Source organism: Podarcis tiliguerta (genome assembly GCF_965153285.1).
Source record: "Podarcis tiliguerta genome assembly, chromosome: 10".
Lineage (NCBI taxonomy): Eukaryota > Metazoa > Chordata > Lepidosauria > Squamata > Lacertidae > Podarcis > Podarcis tiliguerta.
Window position 1 is genome coordinate 56,719,408 of NC_139543.1, and position 17,286 is coordinate 56,736,693.

Genomic DNA, 17,286 nt, shown 5'->3' on the forward strand with positions numbered 1-17,286 from the left:
TTGTGAGTAAGCCCCATTGAACTCAATGAGACTTAAATATATGACTGTGCTGTTGGAGACTCTTTACCTCCTCCCTCTGCTATGCTCTGCCACCCATCACTCAGAGGACTGTGGCCTCCTTTTCATAGGTAGAAGGCAAATCCTGACGCCAGACAGACACAGGAGGGCTGCTGAGTATGTGTGTTACGTACATATTATATACCCCAAAAGAGGAAGACCTCCTGCTGTGGTGGTGATTGCTTTTTAAACATTGAAAATAGGGAAGACCCTTCCTTTTCTGCGCCCATCCGAGCCAAACATCCCCGGAGGTGCTTTTAAGAGCAGCTTGTGGGACCAGGAGCTAGATCAAATCAACAAGGGTAGTGGGGAGATAACTTTATTTCTTTTTTTTTTAACTCTCCAAGTTATTATTGTTTCCTGGCAGTCCCCTCCAAAGGGGTTGTGATTTGGACCCTTCTGGTTAGCTTCTACTGGGTGGTTCCAACCCCACCCCTCTTGCTTAGATAGATGTACCAAAGAGACCCATCATCATGATTGTCTTAGTAGAGAGAAGTCTGCTGGCAGCTGTGTGTGTGTGTGTGTGTGTGTGTGTGTATGCTTGTGCACATGCATGTCCTTAAGACCCTTGTTCTTTCCATCTTCTCTGCACTCCCTGATAAGGCAGGCTGCCCCTTACCTTTCCTCTTACCACCTGTCATTGCTCCTCTCATCTCACCCAGTAGCACCAGAGTGCTGAGATTCTTGGCACTGTGTGTCATAGGATAGGAAGCAGGCAGTTATCTCCATGTGGAAATAGATCAATCCAGAGTATCTCCAGTTTAGTTTTCTTTCAAGTATAGGGATCTCAAGGTACCAAAGATAGGAAAGGCAGTTGGAGTTGACAGCACTGAACCAATGGCTCAGATACTTATTCTTTCAAAGTGGGAAATATATGTGCTTGAACTCTTTCTTTGCTTAGCCCTAAAGGGATTTAGGCTGCAATCCTAAATCTTACTTGGGGCCCTCTTGATTCAACTTGCTGAGCTTACTTTTGAGTAGATTGATATGGGATTTCACTGTTAGTGGCAGAAGGGTGTCCAGGTGGGGGGGGGAGAGTTCAGGACACCTGCATCTTTTTATAATGGTGTTAAACAGGGAATCTCAGCAGGTGTGACATACCAGAAAGCTTTAGCTCCTACATTCCTTCTCCACATTTCTTAAAAGTGCAGAAGCCCTAGCCCTTTTTACACCTGGGCCATTCTTAAGGAGAGAGTAAAATCTACGTATATAAAAGTGTGCATTTGATTGTGGCACACTTGTGTGTGTGTGTAGATTTTTAAAAAGTTCCAGTGGTCAAAATCTTGTAATACACTGACCTGAAAAGATTTTTTTTGTCATCACCATACCATAACAAGTACCCCAAAAACGTGAGAGGCTGTGTCCATTGCATCTTGTGCCCTGTTTTGCTTTTGTCCTCTTAGCCATGTGCTTCTGTCACGCACTAGTATGTGTGTGCTTTGTGCTTTGCTGCTGACAACGCTACTGATAAGTGGACCAAAGCTCGGCCTCCATAGCAATATGCCAAATGCTATGGCAACCTGAATCCAGCTCCCTACTTACCAGCTGCAGTGATTATATAATATAGAGAGAGCAGGGTTGCCATCCTTCCTTTCTTGCTGCAGATTAATTTCTTGTTGCTCCCAGGCAAAAGGCAACACTTTTGCAGTGGAAAAACTCCACATTTTGTGGCGGGAGGAACACTATAATAATTTGTGTTTATTTGACACCCCCCCCCCATAACATGACATGAGGGTTAAACCCGAAAATGATCACAAATAAAGAACCATCTGTAAACGTTTCATTTCTTGAAGGTCTTTTTGAAAACTTCCATCCTCACTAATCACCCTTTGCCTGATTTTAAACAATAGTTATTCGTCACAAGTTTGCTACCTTTTTCTTCCCAAGGTCTCAGTTCTTAGGTTTTATAAGGATGGTCTCCATAGATTTTGTAGCCCAACTATGTATTGGTTTGCGGTGATGATGGCGAAGAACAAAATTTACAACACACTAATCCTGGGATAGAGCGGTATAATTAGAGCAAAAGTGTTGAAAGGAAAGGATTAGAAAGATTATTGTAGAGGGAGAATCTGGCTGCCCATCTTTGCATTGGAAAAGTCTAATTTCAGGGGACTAGAATTTCTCAGGTAACATTTCCCCAGCAGTTTCCAGCACAGAAATGAATTCTTAGCACACACGCACACACACACATGATAACCTGTGTGATAACTTTGGATAAGATGAATCGGAGTAGGCCTCACCTGTCCTTTATTGTTGTGCTCATACCAACCAACTAATTTACCTGACTTTCTGAACTGGAACTTAGGGAGTCAGCAAGCCACATGATAAGGCACTGGAAACTATATAATACAAACAGGAGAGTTTTGTTGTGATCCATCCACACCACTTAGTTTCTTAATTATAAAAATATGTGTTCTTTTTACATTGTTCTTTTTATTTAATATTTTTTTCTTTCCTACACTTTACCATAGGGTCCCAGAATGGGTTACAACAATAAAATATACAATTATAAAACAAATAAAGTTGTGACCCTAAAACTTAAAAAAGCATTCTCATTCTATAGCTTACAGACAGAAATGTTATTAATATTTGGATTTAGCAGGACCCAGTACAATTTCTATTCCTCATTTATTGCAGGGGAAAAAGAGTTGTCTGAGCTGTTACTATTTTTTAAAAAAATAAAAATAATCCTTCTGCATGTTTAATTGTCCCACCTAATAAACAATAATTTCGGGGGGTGGGGTGGTGGAAATAATTACTTTTGACTGTTGAGCATATGTCTTTTTAGAATATATGTGTTTTTTGTGCTGGATGATTGAGGACGTACAAGAAAAAGCTTTTACAACTAGCTACATCATATTTAAAGTGCATGTGGGATTCAGAATCAACTCAGATAGGTATCTGTAAGGTATTTTATTGTGAACACTTTGCACTGGTAAAACTACAGAGTGGATTAATTAGGGAGGAGAGATCTTGATTTGCAATCCTCTATACACAGTATGGAGTGCCTGGAGGTCAGCTGACCCATTTGAGTTACAAACTATAATTTCAGGTGTGCCTCAGAGCTTGTCAGTACATGGTGCTGGCTATATCATGTTGACAGAGAAAGGGGCTGTTATCTGGGGAAACATGCTGGCCCAAGAGTTCAGCAATGAGCCTTTCAGTTATTTCACGACAGGATTATGAAGAGGGGCATGGTGATGAATGGTGCTGTGGGGATTCTACCTCTGCCAGAAGGTGGTGCTACAGGGCTAAGGAGTAAAAAAAACCTAAGTAATTGGGAATCCTGGGGACTGCAGTTCTGTGAGAGGCGCTAGGCGCTAGGGATCTCCAAACAAATTATCAACAACCTCATCAAACTGCGCTCCAGAAATCCTTGGTCATGATGGGGAGCAATTACAGTTAAAAGTGATAGAAAGCTTGCATACATTTTCAGTGTAGATGTGTCTTGATTGTCAGGAGAGACTGCTTACCGATACTTGCCCATCCTATATTAATAAATGATCTACGCCAAAGGCAGGACTCTCTATTCTTCATAGACAAGATCCTCTAAACGATTTATGCAAAAACACCCGGAATGCTTTCTGCTCACTTTTGGTTTTTGCTTATGTTATGCCATTTCAGCAGATTCCGACTGGTTTCTTATGCTACCAGAACTAGGGCTTTTTGGGACGTATTCAAAACTAGGTCATCTTGTGGTCTCTCCCCCTCCCACTTTTTATTGAAATTGTTCCTCATCAGTCTTCCCTGCGCCCCAGTCCCCAAATAACTTTCTTAACTATGTTACATAAAGGGATTTAGTCAGGATGCTACACATCAGGTTACTCTCCCCTCTTCTATAAGTCTTTGTAAACAAGTACCGGTAATATATTCCTAGCAGAGGAGAAGCCAGCATTTAAAGAGTGAAAGATTTTAGGCCTTAATTTCATATGTAAAAATTACCAGTGCATTTCCCCAAAGTTCATAATTTATGGTTGACTTTTGTTTCATCCTGTTACAACACAAGCTCACTAGAAATCCATCTACCCATTAATTCACTCTCGCTATTTCTTTCCTATGTTCAGCTCGACAACCTGACGTTGGACATTTTTACAATCCAGTCTTAAAGTGTGCTTCACCAGCATGAAAATTGTTAGGGTGGAGCATAAGTACAGCTACATCATTCTTTTTTTTAAAAAAAAAATATTCCAAGTAACATTTTTACAGATCAGTTTCATTTGTTGAGACATTAGTGTTACATTAGGAAGAAAATGGGGAAAGAGGTAGAGGGGGGAAAGGCGAGTGGGGGTGGGGTGGGGTCGGGTGGCGATGTTTCTATTTTACTTAATATATATGTGGGGTTTCGTGTCAGCATCGCTTGTGCAGGTTCTCTGCTATTCGCTTGTGAAGTACAGCTACATCATTCTGATTACATCGCATATTATGACATAGCAGTATCCAAGCACCATTATGACATTGTTGCAGTATTAATCGCAGGCGTTTAGTGTTTGGGATGGAAGTGACTTCTCAGAAATTATGCTGATAATCTCTCATCTTAAATTGTGGTTTTTGTTTTGAGTTGCTGTGATTAAAAATCATGCGGTGTGATACATATTTGAAATTAAATTTGCCCCTAAATTTAAGAATATATTGGATTGAGGTTAGGGTTATGAAGTTAGATGATGTTTATGCATCTAATTGTGAGGACATATATTTTTAGCTTTGTAAATGCTGGGCTCATATGCACACTGACCTCAGAGTAAACTCAATTGAACACAGTGGGCTTTACTTTTGAGTAAATATGTGTGTTTTGAGTAAAGATTGTGTTGCACTTCTAAGTACCCTCAGGTGCAGCCATTTAAGAGGTCCCCCTCTATCACTGGTCGTAAGGAGGAATTAAAAGTAATAACCAACAGGTGCTGCTTTTTGTTTTTGTTGCAGTTAATCTTGAATATATATCCAAAAGCAACCCTTTGAATTTTGCTTGCTTGCTGATTGTAAATGTGCTGGAGAACAAAATTACTGCAACACGTTATACATGGGGCTGCCTCTGAAGACAGTTTGGAAACTGAGGCTGGTGCAAAATTCAGCGGTCAGGTTGCTCACTGGGGCAAGACGGTTTGAGCATGTTACACCGATTCTGGCCTGACTGCATTGGCTGACAATTAGTTTCCAGGCCCAATTCAACGTACTGCTTTTGACCTATAGCGCCTTAAACGGCTCAGAACCGCAATACCTCAAGAATGGCCTCTTCTTATAGGAACTGATTCAGATCCTGCAATCATCATCTGAGGCCCTTCTTTGTGTGCCTCCTCCATGAGCGGTCTGGAGGGTGGAGGTGCGAGAGTCGGCCTTTTCTGCAGTGGCTCCTCATTTTTTGAATGCTGCCTGACTCCTTCATTCCATATCTTTAGACTCCAGGAGAAAAACATTCCTCTTCTCCCAAACCTTTGGCTAATTAAACAATTGATGGTCTTTTAAACTGTGTGTGCGTAGGGGAGTTAACATTTTTGTTTGTTTCTATGTTATGTATTTCTGCGTTTTTATATTGCAAACCACCCTGTGATCCTTGGATGAAGGGTGGTACATAAATTTAATAACAAACAAACAAACAAACAAACAAACAGTCTTTGCTATAATTCTATAGCCAATGATTACTTAGTCTTTACCCTCAAACTGTAACATTAGCATTTGGGAGTTTAAAAATTAGAATGCATGACTCCCAGGAAGGTGATGGTGGGCAAACAGCTGATGGACAGGGAAAGGACAAGAGGGGTTGTGTATAAATTATTGCTGTGGTCTTTGGTGCTGGAGAACCACAACAGAAAAGGGTTAATGGAGTCCCATCCTCTGCATCTCTACATCAGTTAAGGTGGTTGAGTGTCCTCCTTTACAGAGACCCATCCTGTGCATACGAAGGGCTGTCTACTCCAAGTCTGGTTTAAGGATAAAGAACCATAAGGAGGGAGAGCAGGAGGGGTCTTGAAGTTGCTCATCCACAGTTTGCCACTTGAGCAGTAGGCAGACTGAGTAGGCAGACACTGAGGTCACCTGGTCACAGTCTTGTTCCCTGCTATGGTGAGATGTATTCTGTTTCTATTTAAATCATATCAATTGTTTCTAAATGTACATGTAGACATATAAATTAGCACGTGCAAATTGTTATGCAAATCCCTGTCCTCTTCTTTGGAAATGTATACCTGGCTACCCTAGTGTCAAGTCATCTTGTGCTATAAGACAACATTTCCAGACTGCGGTTGTTTGCGGGTAGGATTCAAACACAAATTCAGGCTGCAGAATTATAGTTGCTTGGGAGATCTTGTGCAACAAATCCAGTGCCTCAAAATATTGAACAATAAGGAAAGTGATGGGAAACGCACAGGAAAATGTACGATAATAAAGCTTTGGTGCAACATCATTTAACCGGCACACAAATCAGAACAAGTGCTCATTTAATAGCCAACGTTGCCTCATCTCCCTGCAAACAAATCAGCATGAATGCTCAATAAATATGTTGTTTGGAAGCACCCTTAGCTACTGTCATTGTATTTCTTTCTTTTTCTGTTTTCGCACAACAGAATGGAAAAGGCGAAATACAAAGATCAGTTGTGGGACAGGAGCATAAGGAAATGACAAATATGTTCCCTGACCCAAAGTGTCCTACATAAAAAGCAGCTTTATAACCATGCTGGAGTTATAAGTGAACTGCAGCTGTACTTCTGTGCTCATTTTGGTCCTTCTGAAATCATGGCTGAATAGTAACACTGATGCATGCATGTATTCAGGGGCATTCTGCACTCAACTCACCGTAAAAGGATTTAAAAAAAAAAAAGATGGCAAGCTTCTAGATAGAAGTTTTATTTAGGTTAGGCAACTGTCTAAGGGGCTCCTCTAATTGGTTCTAGCAGAGCTTTTCCTCTAGTGGCAACTCCGTTTAAACTCTTTAAGGTCGAATAAATTGCTCTGTAATGCTAAAAAAAACCCAAACGCCACATATATACAGATGTTCCCAAAATGAGTAATCACCTTCTGTGCTTTTCCCCCCAAGTACCACAGGTTGTATTGAAGAAGGGCTAATTGAAATATATTTTTATGGTTCAGGAACAGGGATATGTACTTGTCTTTAAAAAGGATCCAGCAGTATTGTTTCCTCCTTGTTTTCATTCCTCTCTTAGTCTATCTGAATTCAGATATTTTGATTGGGGTGGGAGCACTCACATAATAAAGTCCTCCCAGGGCTACAGCACTTCAGAATGTGGATGAAGGAATGGCATATCTATCATCTATCTATCTACAGTATCTGTCTATCTATCATCTATCTATAATATTGGTCTTGGTCTGATGAGACTTTAACACCTACTAAGATGGTGTTTATAATGTTGCTTTTCATACTGCTGTTCTTTTGATTGCTGCTTAATTATTTTATTATGTTGATTGTTTCTTTATGAACCCCCCCTTGAAATGCTTACTGAAGGGTGTAAAGCTACAAAATAAATAGTGCCCTTTATCAAACTCTCCTGCATTTTGAAAGCTAGCAGCTCAGAAAGTCTGTCTTTAGGCTTCTCCCTTATACTCTTGATTTCCATGTTCAGTTTTTTTACACTGAGCAGCATTTTAAAAAGAAAAACATTTCCCTGTTCCTGAACTCTGAAATGGTATATGCCCATTTTCATGATATTTGAACTAGCCCAGTACAGGAACTAACAACAGTTGAGGGTTTGTTACACTTAAGCAACTGTTCATGTGAATGTGACCATACGCAAAATGCAAACTAACTGGGGTTTCATTACTAAACCATACTTTAATTATTACACGTGCTGAATGTTGTGACAATTTCTTATTAACTTGCTGTAACAATATGACGGTTGATTTGACTATGAAATAAAGTGCATTAGGCTGAAACTCAAAACAGACTTACTAGTAAGAAGTAAGCTCCCTTGAACACAGTGGGGCTTCTTTCTGAGTAAGCATGCCTAGGATTGTGCCAGTATTAAATTATTTGTCAGCAGGATGGAATCAATGAATGGCCATTTAATTTAGGCATTGGGCTGAACCCAACTATGCTTTGCTCAGAATTGACCCGCTGAAATTAATGAACTTAAGTTAGCCATGTCAATTAATTTCAATGGGACTACTCTGAGTCAAGCTAACATTGGATACAACCCTTGGTTTATTACTATTATCATTTATTAGTATTATTCAAGACACTTATTCTAACCCTGTGTATTATTCTGACCATGTACTTTGGTTTAACTCAAGTTAATAATGACATTAAATCATTTAAAGGGTGCATTTCACACAGGAGCTTCCCTCTTAGGGCAAATAGAAGTTTCAGGGTGCAATGTTTCTGTTGGAAAAACAGCTCAGGGGAAGAGAATTAACTTCCTTTCCCCATTCTGTGGCCCTGATCCAGATAGGGGACCCTCGTGGCTGCTTTTTATTATTATAAAAAAGACATTTATAGGCAATCATGCATTTTACATATTGTCTGGTTTGGTCCACTTTATATCTTACAACAACCCTGGACAATAAGTCAGTATTTTTATCTACATAATGCAGATTTGGGGGTCTGGGGTTGAGGCTCAGAAGTGTGGTTTGCAAATTTCACTGCAGATGTGAGATTTGAACTATAAGAGTGCTGGCTTTTAGCTGTTGTGCTGAAGTAAATGTCATCTGCAGGGAATGGGGTCAACTAAAAAATAATCACAACTTTCTCATACCCTAAAAGATTACAGGATAGAAGTGGCAATAAAAAAATCCTTCTTCTTTATAAAGGCATCTAATATTTCAATCTGAGGCAAGGGAAAGACTAAGCAAAAAGGTTACAAGTTCAAGGACTCAAACATAATGGCAGGGAGCAGCCTATTTGCTCTTTTTTATATTTTGCTCTAGTCTAAATCCTATCCACTATATTACATTGCTCAGGTCTCATTTGCTGGCATTTTTAAGCCTTCTGTCCCAAAGTTGCCCCACAAGGTGTGATGACCTGTCTTTCAGTTTCAAATCCAGAAGTGAAAGAAGGTGCAGAGTATGGGTACCAACCTTTTTGGGCCAGTGGGCAGATTTGGAATTTTTTTAAAAGTCATGAGCACCAGTCACAAAATGGCTGCCATGGGAGTGTGCATAACACAAAATGGCTCCATTGGGCACGTGGCATAACACAGAATTTCTGCCTTATCTAAAAGGGAAGAAAAGTTGGCAGGGCCACAAAATGGTGTGAATATGTTCCCTTATCAGCCCCCCATCAATGTGGAAAAGGCACCTAGATCATTCACTGCTGCACTGACAGATAAAAGCTCTTTGCACCTCTTGGGTGGGTGTTCAGTCTTGGCATCCAATGAAATGTGAATATGTTAAAGGGGCTTGTTCCATACAGCTGAGCCAGTGTAAAAAATAACTGATCAGGAATAGCCATCTCTTGTACACTGGAGAGTTTTGAGGACATACTGAGAACTTTCACAAGCACCACAGAAGGTACTGGCAGGCACATTGGTGCCTGCATGTGCTACACTGGCGACTGCTGCTGCAGAGGCAGTGGAAGCTGCAATAATGCAATTTGGTGTTGGAACATTTAAAAGGAGTGAGGACTCCCCTCATTAACCACCAACATTTTTACTCATCCTCACTAAATGGGTTGTTTATGCATTTTACTCAGCAGAAGATTCCACCATGTTTAATAGGGGTTGCTACCTAGTAAATGTCTTTCAACGTAAAACATATTCTGAAACATGCTTCTAGATTATTTAGTTCCCAGCATGTAACGTTTGCCTTGGGGTGTTTTGGAAAACAAAACAGTTGAAAAGACTGAACATGACACCATAATTATAAAATAAATGTGGACTAATAAAGTAATTAAGCCAACATTTCTTCCTATAAGCATTACAAGGGAACAGGCTACCCTCATGTTGTTGATCAAATTTCAGATTTTTTTTTTCAAGAGGAGAAGAAGAAAGAGAGAAAAGGGATGTCTGTTTTTCTCAGATGGATATAAAAGGGCATTTACAAAGCCTGCCTTCTCAAAATGTGATGCTTTATTGGTGAACTTGTGAAGTTCCCTTCTGCAGATTTCATGTCCAATTTTGTCAGACAAAATAAGCTTTTAAGATACATGGGGTAGCAATTGCAGAGTTTGTCTCTGCAAGGCAGTCTGGGCATATCACATTCCAGCTGCATTTGCTCTCCTTCGTGCATTATTGACCACAATACTAATTCTGAAATTGTAACCTGTCTTAAATTATCTCATTACAAGCACCACAATGCATGTGTTGTAGATAAAGGAGGAGCAATGGCTTTCATTCTGGAGTTCATGTGACTTCACATAAAATTTATTTCAAAACCACAGGAGTCTCTGTGGTAAAAGGTTTAAGTGCATGACACATGTAAGAGAGCTCCACTGTGACACCCACTGACACTTCTGTGGTGGCTGTTCATGTGCTCAAATTCCAGAGCTATATAAGGGCGTGACTGGAAGCTCATAAATGTGATCCAGAATGTAAGAGACTTCTGTGCTACAGAAAGAAGCAGTAAATGGGAAGGAAAGAGATTGTTTCAGGGCTTGGGTTGGGAAGACTGGATGGTGGGTAGGAGGCAGAGCAATGGGGAGCAGTGATTAAGTTGGAAATGGAGGTCTGTTGGGGAAATGACCACTGAAAGTGAAGTGAAGATACTGTGCTGTCATTTGCCATTTCAGTAGGGATGAGGGAGAAAATGGATTCACTTCAATTTAAAGGTGAACCTATCAAATTCTCACTTCCCCAAACAATTTGCAAATAGAAATACTGTCATTTTTCAAAATTCACGCTTTACTGAATTTTGCAACGAGGTTTTCCAGCCAAGTAACATGTATAAAAATGCATGTAGTAGGTTAAGGTGTGCATAGAAATGCATAGATAGCAGTGAAAACAACATGCAAAATGCATTATATTGTGAAACAGCTGCTTGGCACAAATGTGTGTATTAGGCAAAACTGCCTACAAAGTGTGTATATTAGGAGAAATTTGCACTAAAATGCTGATGAATTTTCACAGGGCCTTTTTAAAAAATTGCAAACTGATGCAAAAGTGTAGAGAAATGAATTTAAACTGGGGGGAGGGGAGAGAGAAATTGAAAGTGATAGTTTCACCCTCCCCTACTCCTCCAGTTCCTTTGTAGTCTTCTCAGGTTACGCCATTCTGTGCTCCCTGAACTCATGTGTCCTTTTGTCAGTACTTTCATTCTTGAGTCCTCTGTTTTTCCTCATCCTTGTCCTCTTTGCTTCCTGCTTTTGCCTGGCTTCCTTCAGGACTTTCCTCCTTCAGAGCAGTTATCTCAGCATGAGGTACCAGTTAAACACATTGATTCAGTTAAATGTAATGGCATTTGTACCTAGATCAAGATTTAATCAAAATCTACTCAGGTACATGTTCCTTCTCTATGCCCTGCATAACCCCGCAGAGGTGCAATTCCATGTAAATAGCTTTTGCCTTGATTGGAATGTGGCCCACTTGAATAAACGAGTGTGTGGTGATGTAGGAGCATATATATAAATATTTAAAGTTTGAGAGGGCTAGGGAGATAGATAACATGTGTAAAATTGCCAGGAAAGATCACCACGCCATCTTAATGCACTGTGTTATCTGCATACTGCAGTATGGCACAAAAGCATTTCAGAAAACATTTGCAATCTGCATACTTAGTTTAGAGGATACAACACCTGCAGTTCTGGGGCACATACCTGGAACTTGAAGTACACACTTGGGAGATTATGGTAAGCCTTGGGTCTAGTTCTTGCTAAAATAGTATCCTCTGGGCTGTACCATTCAAGACTATAAACGGGGGTTCATAGAAATGAATGCTCCCTGCACACGAATGTTTCCTCCAAGCAAAACACTGCAACTCATGGGAAAGAGTTCTGGTCTACCCTTGTTCCTTACTTGCTTTGGGAGTATAGAAAACATGTTGCCATTGGAAACAGAGGGATGTAAATTTGACTTGGGTGTTGTGCTGTCTTACTTTATATGGGCTGGCATATGCTACCATTGCATTGAATAAACAAATAGTGGAACTTTTAGGCTTTAGAAGAACACAGAAGGCCACAATCCAACACAAAGTTCAGTCATCTAAATCTAGTTGTTTCAGTTATGATCCCTCTCCTCCATTTCCCAGATTTCTGCTGTAGTGCACAATGAAGATTAGGGGATTGTCCAATGAAAAGACAAATGTATTTTCAGCCCAGCTTGTAAACACAATCACCCTGGGAGCAGCTTGGACTGTGCTGGTAATGAGTTGATTTCTGTAAGCTGTGCTTGACTAGCAAGGGACAGTATGAGACTCATTACACATGCTAAAGCTATTTTTGGTCATCTGCATACTATCCCTTGCTTTTTCCTGTAGGACTAATTGCAGTCGTTAACAGTCGTCAACAGGTTTACCATACCCATTGAGTCAATCACCCATCTCCTACTACCCTTCCAAGAAAAAACCCACCCTCCCACTATATAAGGGTCTAGTGACTTCTGTTTCAGTGTATCTGAAGAAGTGTGCATGCACACGAAAGCTTAGTTGGTTTCTAAGATGCTACTGGACTATTTTTTAATTTTTCATTTCGACTGCGTCAGACCAACATGGCTACCTACCTGAATAATTAATGATGGTCAGTTATATTTTGTGATGTGTTTTGTATTTGTTGTATGAAGGAAATTTTATTGTTAATTATATGCTGTTCATCACCGTTATGTTTTTCCTTAATGCTGGTGATATAGAAAACGTTACAAATAAATCAGCAAGCCTATATGCCAAAGAATTTTTAAAGGATTTAAAAAAAAAAAAAAAAGATTGCCAGTTTCATAAAGGTAAATGGGTTTGATGCAGGGTGCATAGGAATAATCCACTGTTCTCTCTGTCCATGCAGGAGTACTTAAGCGAGGCATGCAATTTGCCCCTGCATCGTGCTAAGGAGTTACATGACTAGCAGAGACATGGAAAAATAGGCAAAAAACCGGTGCACAAAAATGCATCCAACTACGTTATATTCAGGGTGGACCCATTGAAATTGCTGAACCTGTTAGTGATGTCCATAAATTCCAATGGATCTGAGTAGAAGTATCATCGGATACAACCCAAATATTTTTATTGGCCCATTTCTTTTTCAGGGGGACAATAAGTGAGTTAGAACACTTTACATAATATAATCAAAGCCATTATACACTATAATTAAATGATCTAATTTCATTTGAATATCAATAAAAAAGTAACATATTTATAATGCTTCTATTGACACTAAAAACATGCAGATACTCTTTTATATTGCATAAAATGTTTGTTGTGCATCCTTAAGATTTCATCTCTCTGAGTCTCTCCCCATCCTCTCTATCCCCCTGTTATTAGTGTGTTGCTTCCTCGGGCTCCTCTTTCATTGTTAGTCAACTTTACAATGGGAGTGTAACCTACAGCAGTCCACAAAGGTTAAGTCTTTGACATATTTAAAATATCCTGATCATGTGTCAGATTGTGTATATTGTGATTGATCCAGGAAGTACAGCTTTATATTATGTATTAATATTTATTTCAATTTTACATTTGTTTCAAATATATTCGTTGGGTATTCTTTGTTTTCACATGAAGAATTTGCATGTAGAAGAGGTTCTCTTGGCATCTCACTTAAAAATGGCCAGGTAGCTAGATAAAAGAAAAGACCTTCAAATCCTGGACAGTCACTGCTAGTCAGAGCAGACAGTTCTGAGCTAGATGGGCAATTATCCTGATAAAGCAACTTCCAATTACTGCATTCATTTAAAAACCATATTGACATTCTAGAATCTGCTGTAGCAGATGACTTCACAATTGCCACTATTTGATCATGGGAGATATTAAGCACTTCATACAGATTACTAAGATCTCTTAATGTTCGTCAAGGTATGGAGTAACTTTGTAATGTCAATTGACAGACAGCCCGTTCAAGTCTATACTCTGTGATGGTTTTTCTTTTGAAGTGTATGTGTGGCATGTGTATGTATGTGTGTTCAGTAATGATCAATAAATCTGCTTTTGTATAAACCGGAATTTATATTTTTAGAAAGGATCTATAGAGCCTGTCCCGTGAATTTGTGTTCACCCGGTGCTGCAAAGGTCACAGAGAAACTGGTTAAAGAGTATGTTTGCATAGCTTTCCAGTGATATAAGGACATATTTCAAGACTGTGCATTACAGCTCCCGAGCTATGATGCAAGCCAGGCACAGGCATTTTATCTCATAACAATGCTCCTGAATGCTCTTCTCTTAGCATTTCACCCGCCCACTTTTTTTTTTAATGCTCTTGGACATCTATGTTAGCGGACAGTGCTGCCTTGACTTTTTAAAAACTTTTTGAATTACAGAAGAATCTTTTGAATGCTGTGCCTAATTTAGGGCAGGGATCTACAGAGCAATGCTGTCAGTGTCTGTTTTTGCATCTGAATATCTGATCACACTTACTTAGTTTTCAGGCAGCCCAAGAAGATAACACTAAATACAGAACACAGGTTGGAGAAATGTTGTGCTCCCTCAAGATGAGCTAAAAAGTTAACAGCAACTTTTGTACATGTGAAAAGTTACTGAAGACACATATGTTGCTTCTGATATCATTTCCAGTTTACTTACTGGATGGCTCCACTCCTATAAACAGCAACCATGTGCAATATCATTGACAAAGTGGTTTACTAAGTCAGAGTTGGAGCAAGGTTGTGGGCTACTATTCTAAATTTACGATTGTTTTAAATGAACTCTTCTGGGGTGGCTCAATCGGTAGAAAAGAGACTCCTAATCTCAGGGTCGTGGGTTTGAGCCCCACATTGAGAAGTAGATCCCTGTATTGCAAGGGCTGGACTGGATGACCCTCATGGTCCCTTCAAACTGTACAGTTCTATGGCTGTATACATAAAGCAAAGAATTAACAATATTACATGAGTATCATTTGAAACTGGGGCTTAAAGTATGTCACATTTTCAGAACATAAAATCATTTTGCAGTGTTGTTCCCCACGAAATGCTACTGAAAGCAAAATTCTTTGCCTGTTTTTTCAGAAGTAGTTACCACTGTGTTCAATAATAAGGGAGTTTAATACTGAGACTCCAGTGGCATGCTGCCGCTGAATCTGGAGGTTCTAGATGGCCATCATGACTAATGAGGCATGGATTTAAAAGGCATCTAAACTAGGGGCCGTCATTTGCATCTTGTGACACAAAATGCCATAACTTAATTAGGTGTTGTGAAATATGTACTTCGTTTTGTCTGACCTGAATCTATTGCCAGTTTCATGGGATGACCTTGTTTGGAGAGATTCTTCTGGAGCTTTTTGCATCACCATCCAGAATAATTGGGTGCCACCCACAACCTTGCAAGTTTGTTGCCTACATCCAGATCATTTAGGCACTAATTAAACCACTCCTACTACAGATCCTTGGGGTATCCAACTTCATACTTCCATTTATTTTAAGATGTGTCTGTGATTACCTATTTAATCCTTAGATCAGTGAATGGTTAAACAAGGAAACAGAGACTAGGAGTAAACAGGCAATTCTCACAGTGGAGGGAAATGAGTTGGGATCTCCTAATGATCTGTATCCTTTCAGCCCCTTCAGTGTTTGTAGCCAAGTGCGCGAAACATTGCTCCTGCATGCTGATTATCAATGTGTCTTGCATCCTAATATGGTACCTTAAGTTTGACCTGCTTTTCAGACAGTACTAAGCTTTAAAAATAAGCCTCCCTCATACTAATGAGCTTACAAAATCATTAGTCCCCTCTGGAAAAAATTTAAACCAACCAATCAATCATTCATGATCATCTTACTTGCTAAAGCTGATGAAGAGTTCTGACATATTTGCGGTAGGTGCTTTAATGTGAAAGATGGTAGATATAAAGTTCAGGTGCCATAGGAGCCGAAAATTGTAGCTAGCATAAGTTACTTTTTGATCTATTTGTTTCAACAATTTATATGCTTCTCAACTACAATCGTCACTAAGTGGTGTACAAAAAAATGCAATACATAAAAGATGGAAACTGGTTAAAATGATAAAATGAGACTTCAATTAAAATGTTTTCATAAGGCCCTGGGGATTCAGCACAGAGAGGGAGGCTCTTTGACCTCAACTAGAAGGGAGTTCCATAAAATAGGGCCCACAATACTGAACACATGGCCCCTGGTGGATATTACCCTTGCCCCCAAGTCATGGGGGGCTGCTAAAACTGACTCCCATATAGATGTTAAACAGCACTGAAGACAAGTTGGTACCCTGCAGTACACTATGGTGCACAGATCATGGCACTGTAACACAGTTCCCCAATGCTACTCTCTGGACACTGTAGATAAGAGTGGAACCACTGTAAAACAGTGCCTACAATACCCATCTCAAAGAGTCCATCCAAGGGGATAGTATGCTTGTCATTAAAGGTGCAGGAGCCCTGCCCTCTTTTGCACCTGACCGCTTACAGCAGGCAAGCATTCTTCATTTGCACCATACATATTTTGTGAGAAGACCATTTGTTCCCAGAAACCTTTACGCTGTCTCTTATTGTCTGGCTATTGTATTGACTAGCTATTGCTGACATTGGTCTGACCTCTTATTCTGAGATAATAGGTCTCATATACTTAACCTGTTTTTGTTTTTTTACTATGAACTGTTTCTTGTCTTGACATAATGCAATATTCCCTACCAGGGCATGATCCACAACATTCTCCTATGCAGAACAGGGGTGAGAAGCTCAGGCCCGGGCTGCAATGTGGCTCTCCATATGGGTCCCAATGTGGCTCTCTTCGTTGTGTTCCTGTGTTGTATGCAGGCAAAATGCTGCCTTCGGCCCCAGCCACCAAGTGATCTTTGTAGTTAACATCCTTATGGTCAAGGTGGAATACCATGGTTGAGCAGAATTAACTTTTCCCCCACCTGGTGAGCTGCATTGTTCAGGCTCCAGGCCAGGGATTTGGCTATGTCTTCTGTGTGGGTTGTTTGCCCTCTGCATACAAGCAAAAGTATTTAATTTTCTAGACAGCATTCTCAGGGGAGGGCAGGTTCTGGGTGAATGTGTCTTGCTGTTTGGGGGAATGTCGCTTGCATGGCAATATTGCTCTCCCCTCTCCTGTGTCTTGGCTTTGCTCCTGGTGTTTGCAATCCTCTTCTGTGTTACAGCCTGCAGAAGCCTGTCACCATGTGACCCAGCCATAAGCTCAATTTGTGCTTGTGTGACTTCAGAGGCATTGCAGATGTCTATTGTCCTTTATAAACTCAGCCCCAATT

The 17,286-nt window shown here is 40.0% G+C and overlaps 1 protein-coding gene across 35 annotated transcripts in view; it reads left to right on the plus strand.

The window, feature by feature from the left end:
- Positions 1–17,286, plus strand: part of CACNA1C (calcium voltage-gated channel subunit alpha1 C) — a gene marked incomplete at its 5' end in the record, with an annotated part of 496,619 nt that overhangs the window by 58,555 nt on the left and 420,778 nt on the right. The gene's annotated exons all lie outside the window — the stretch shown is intronic.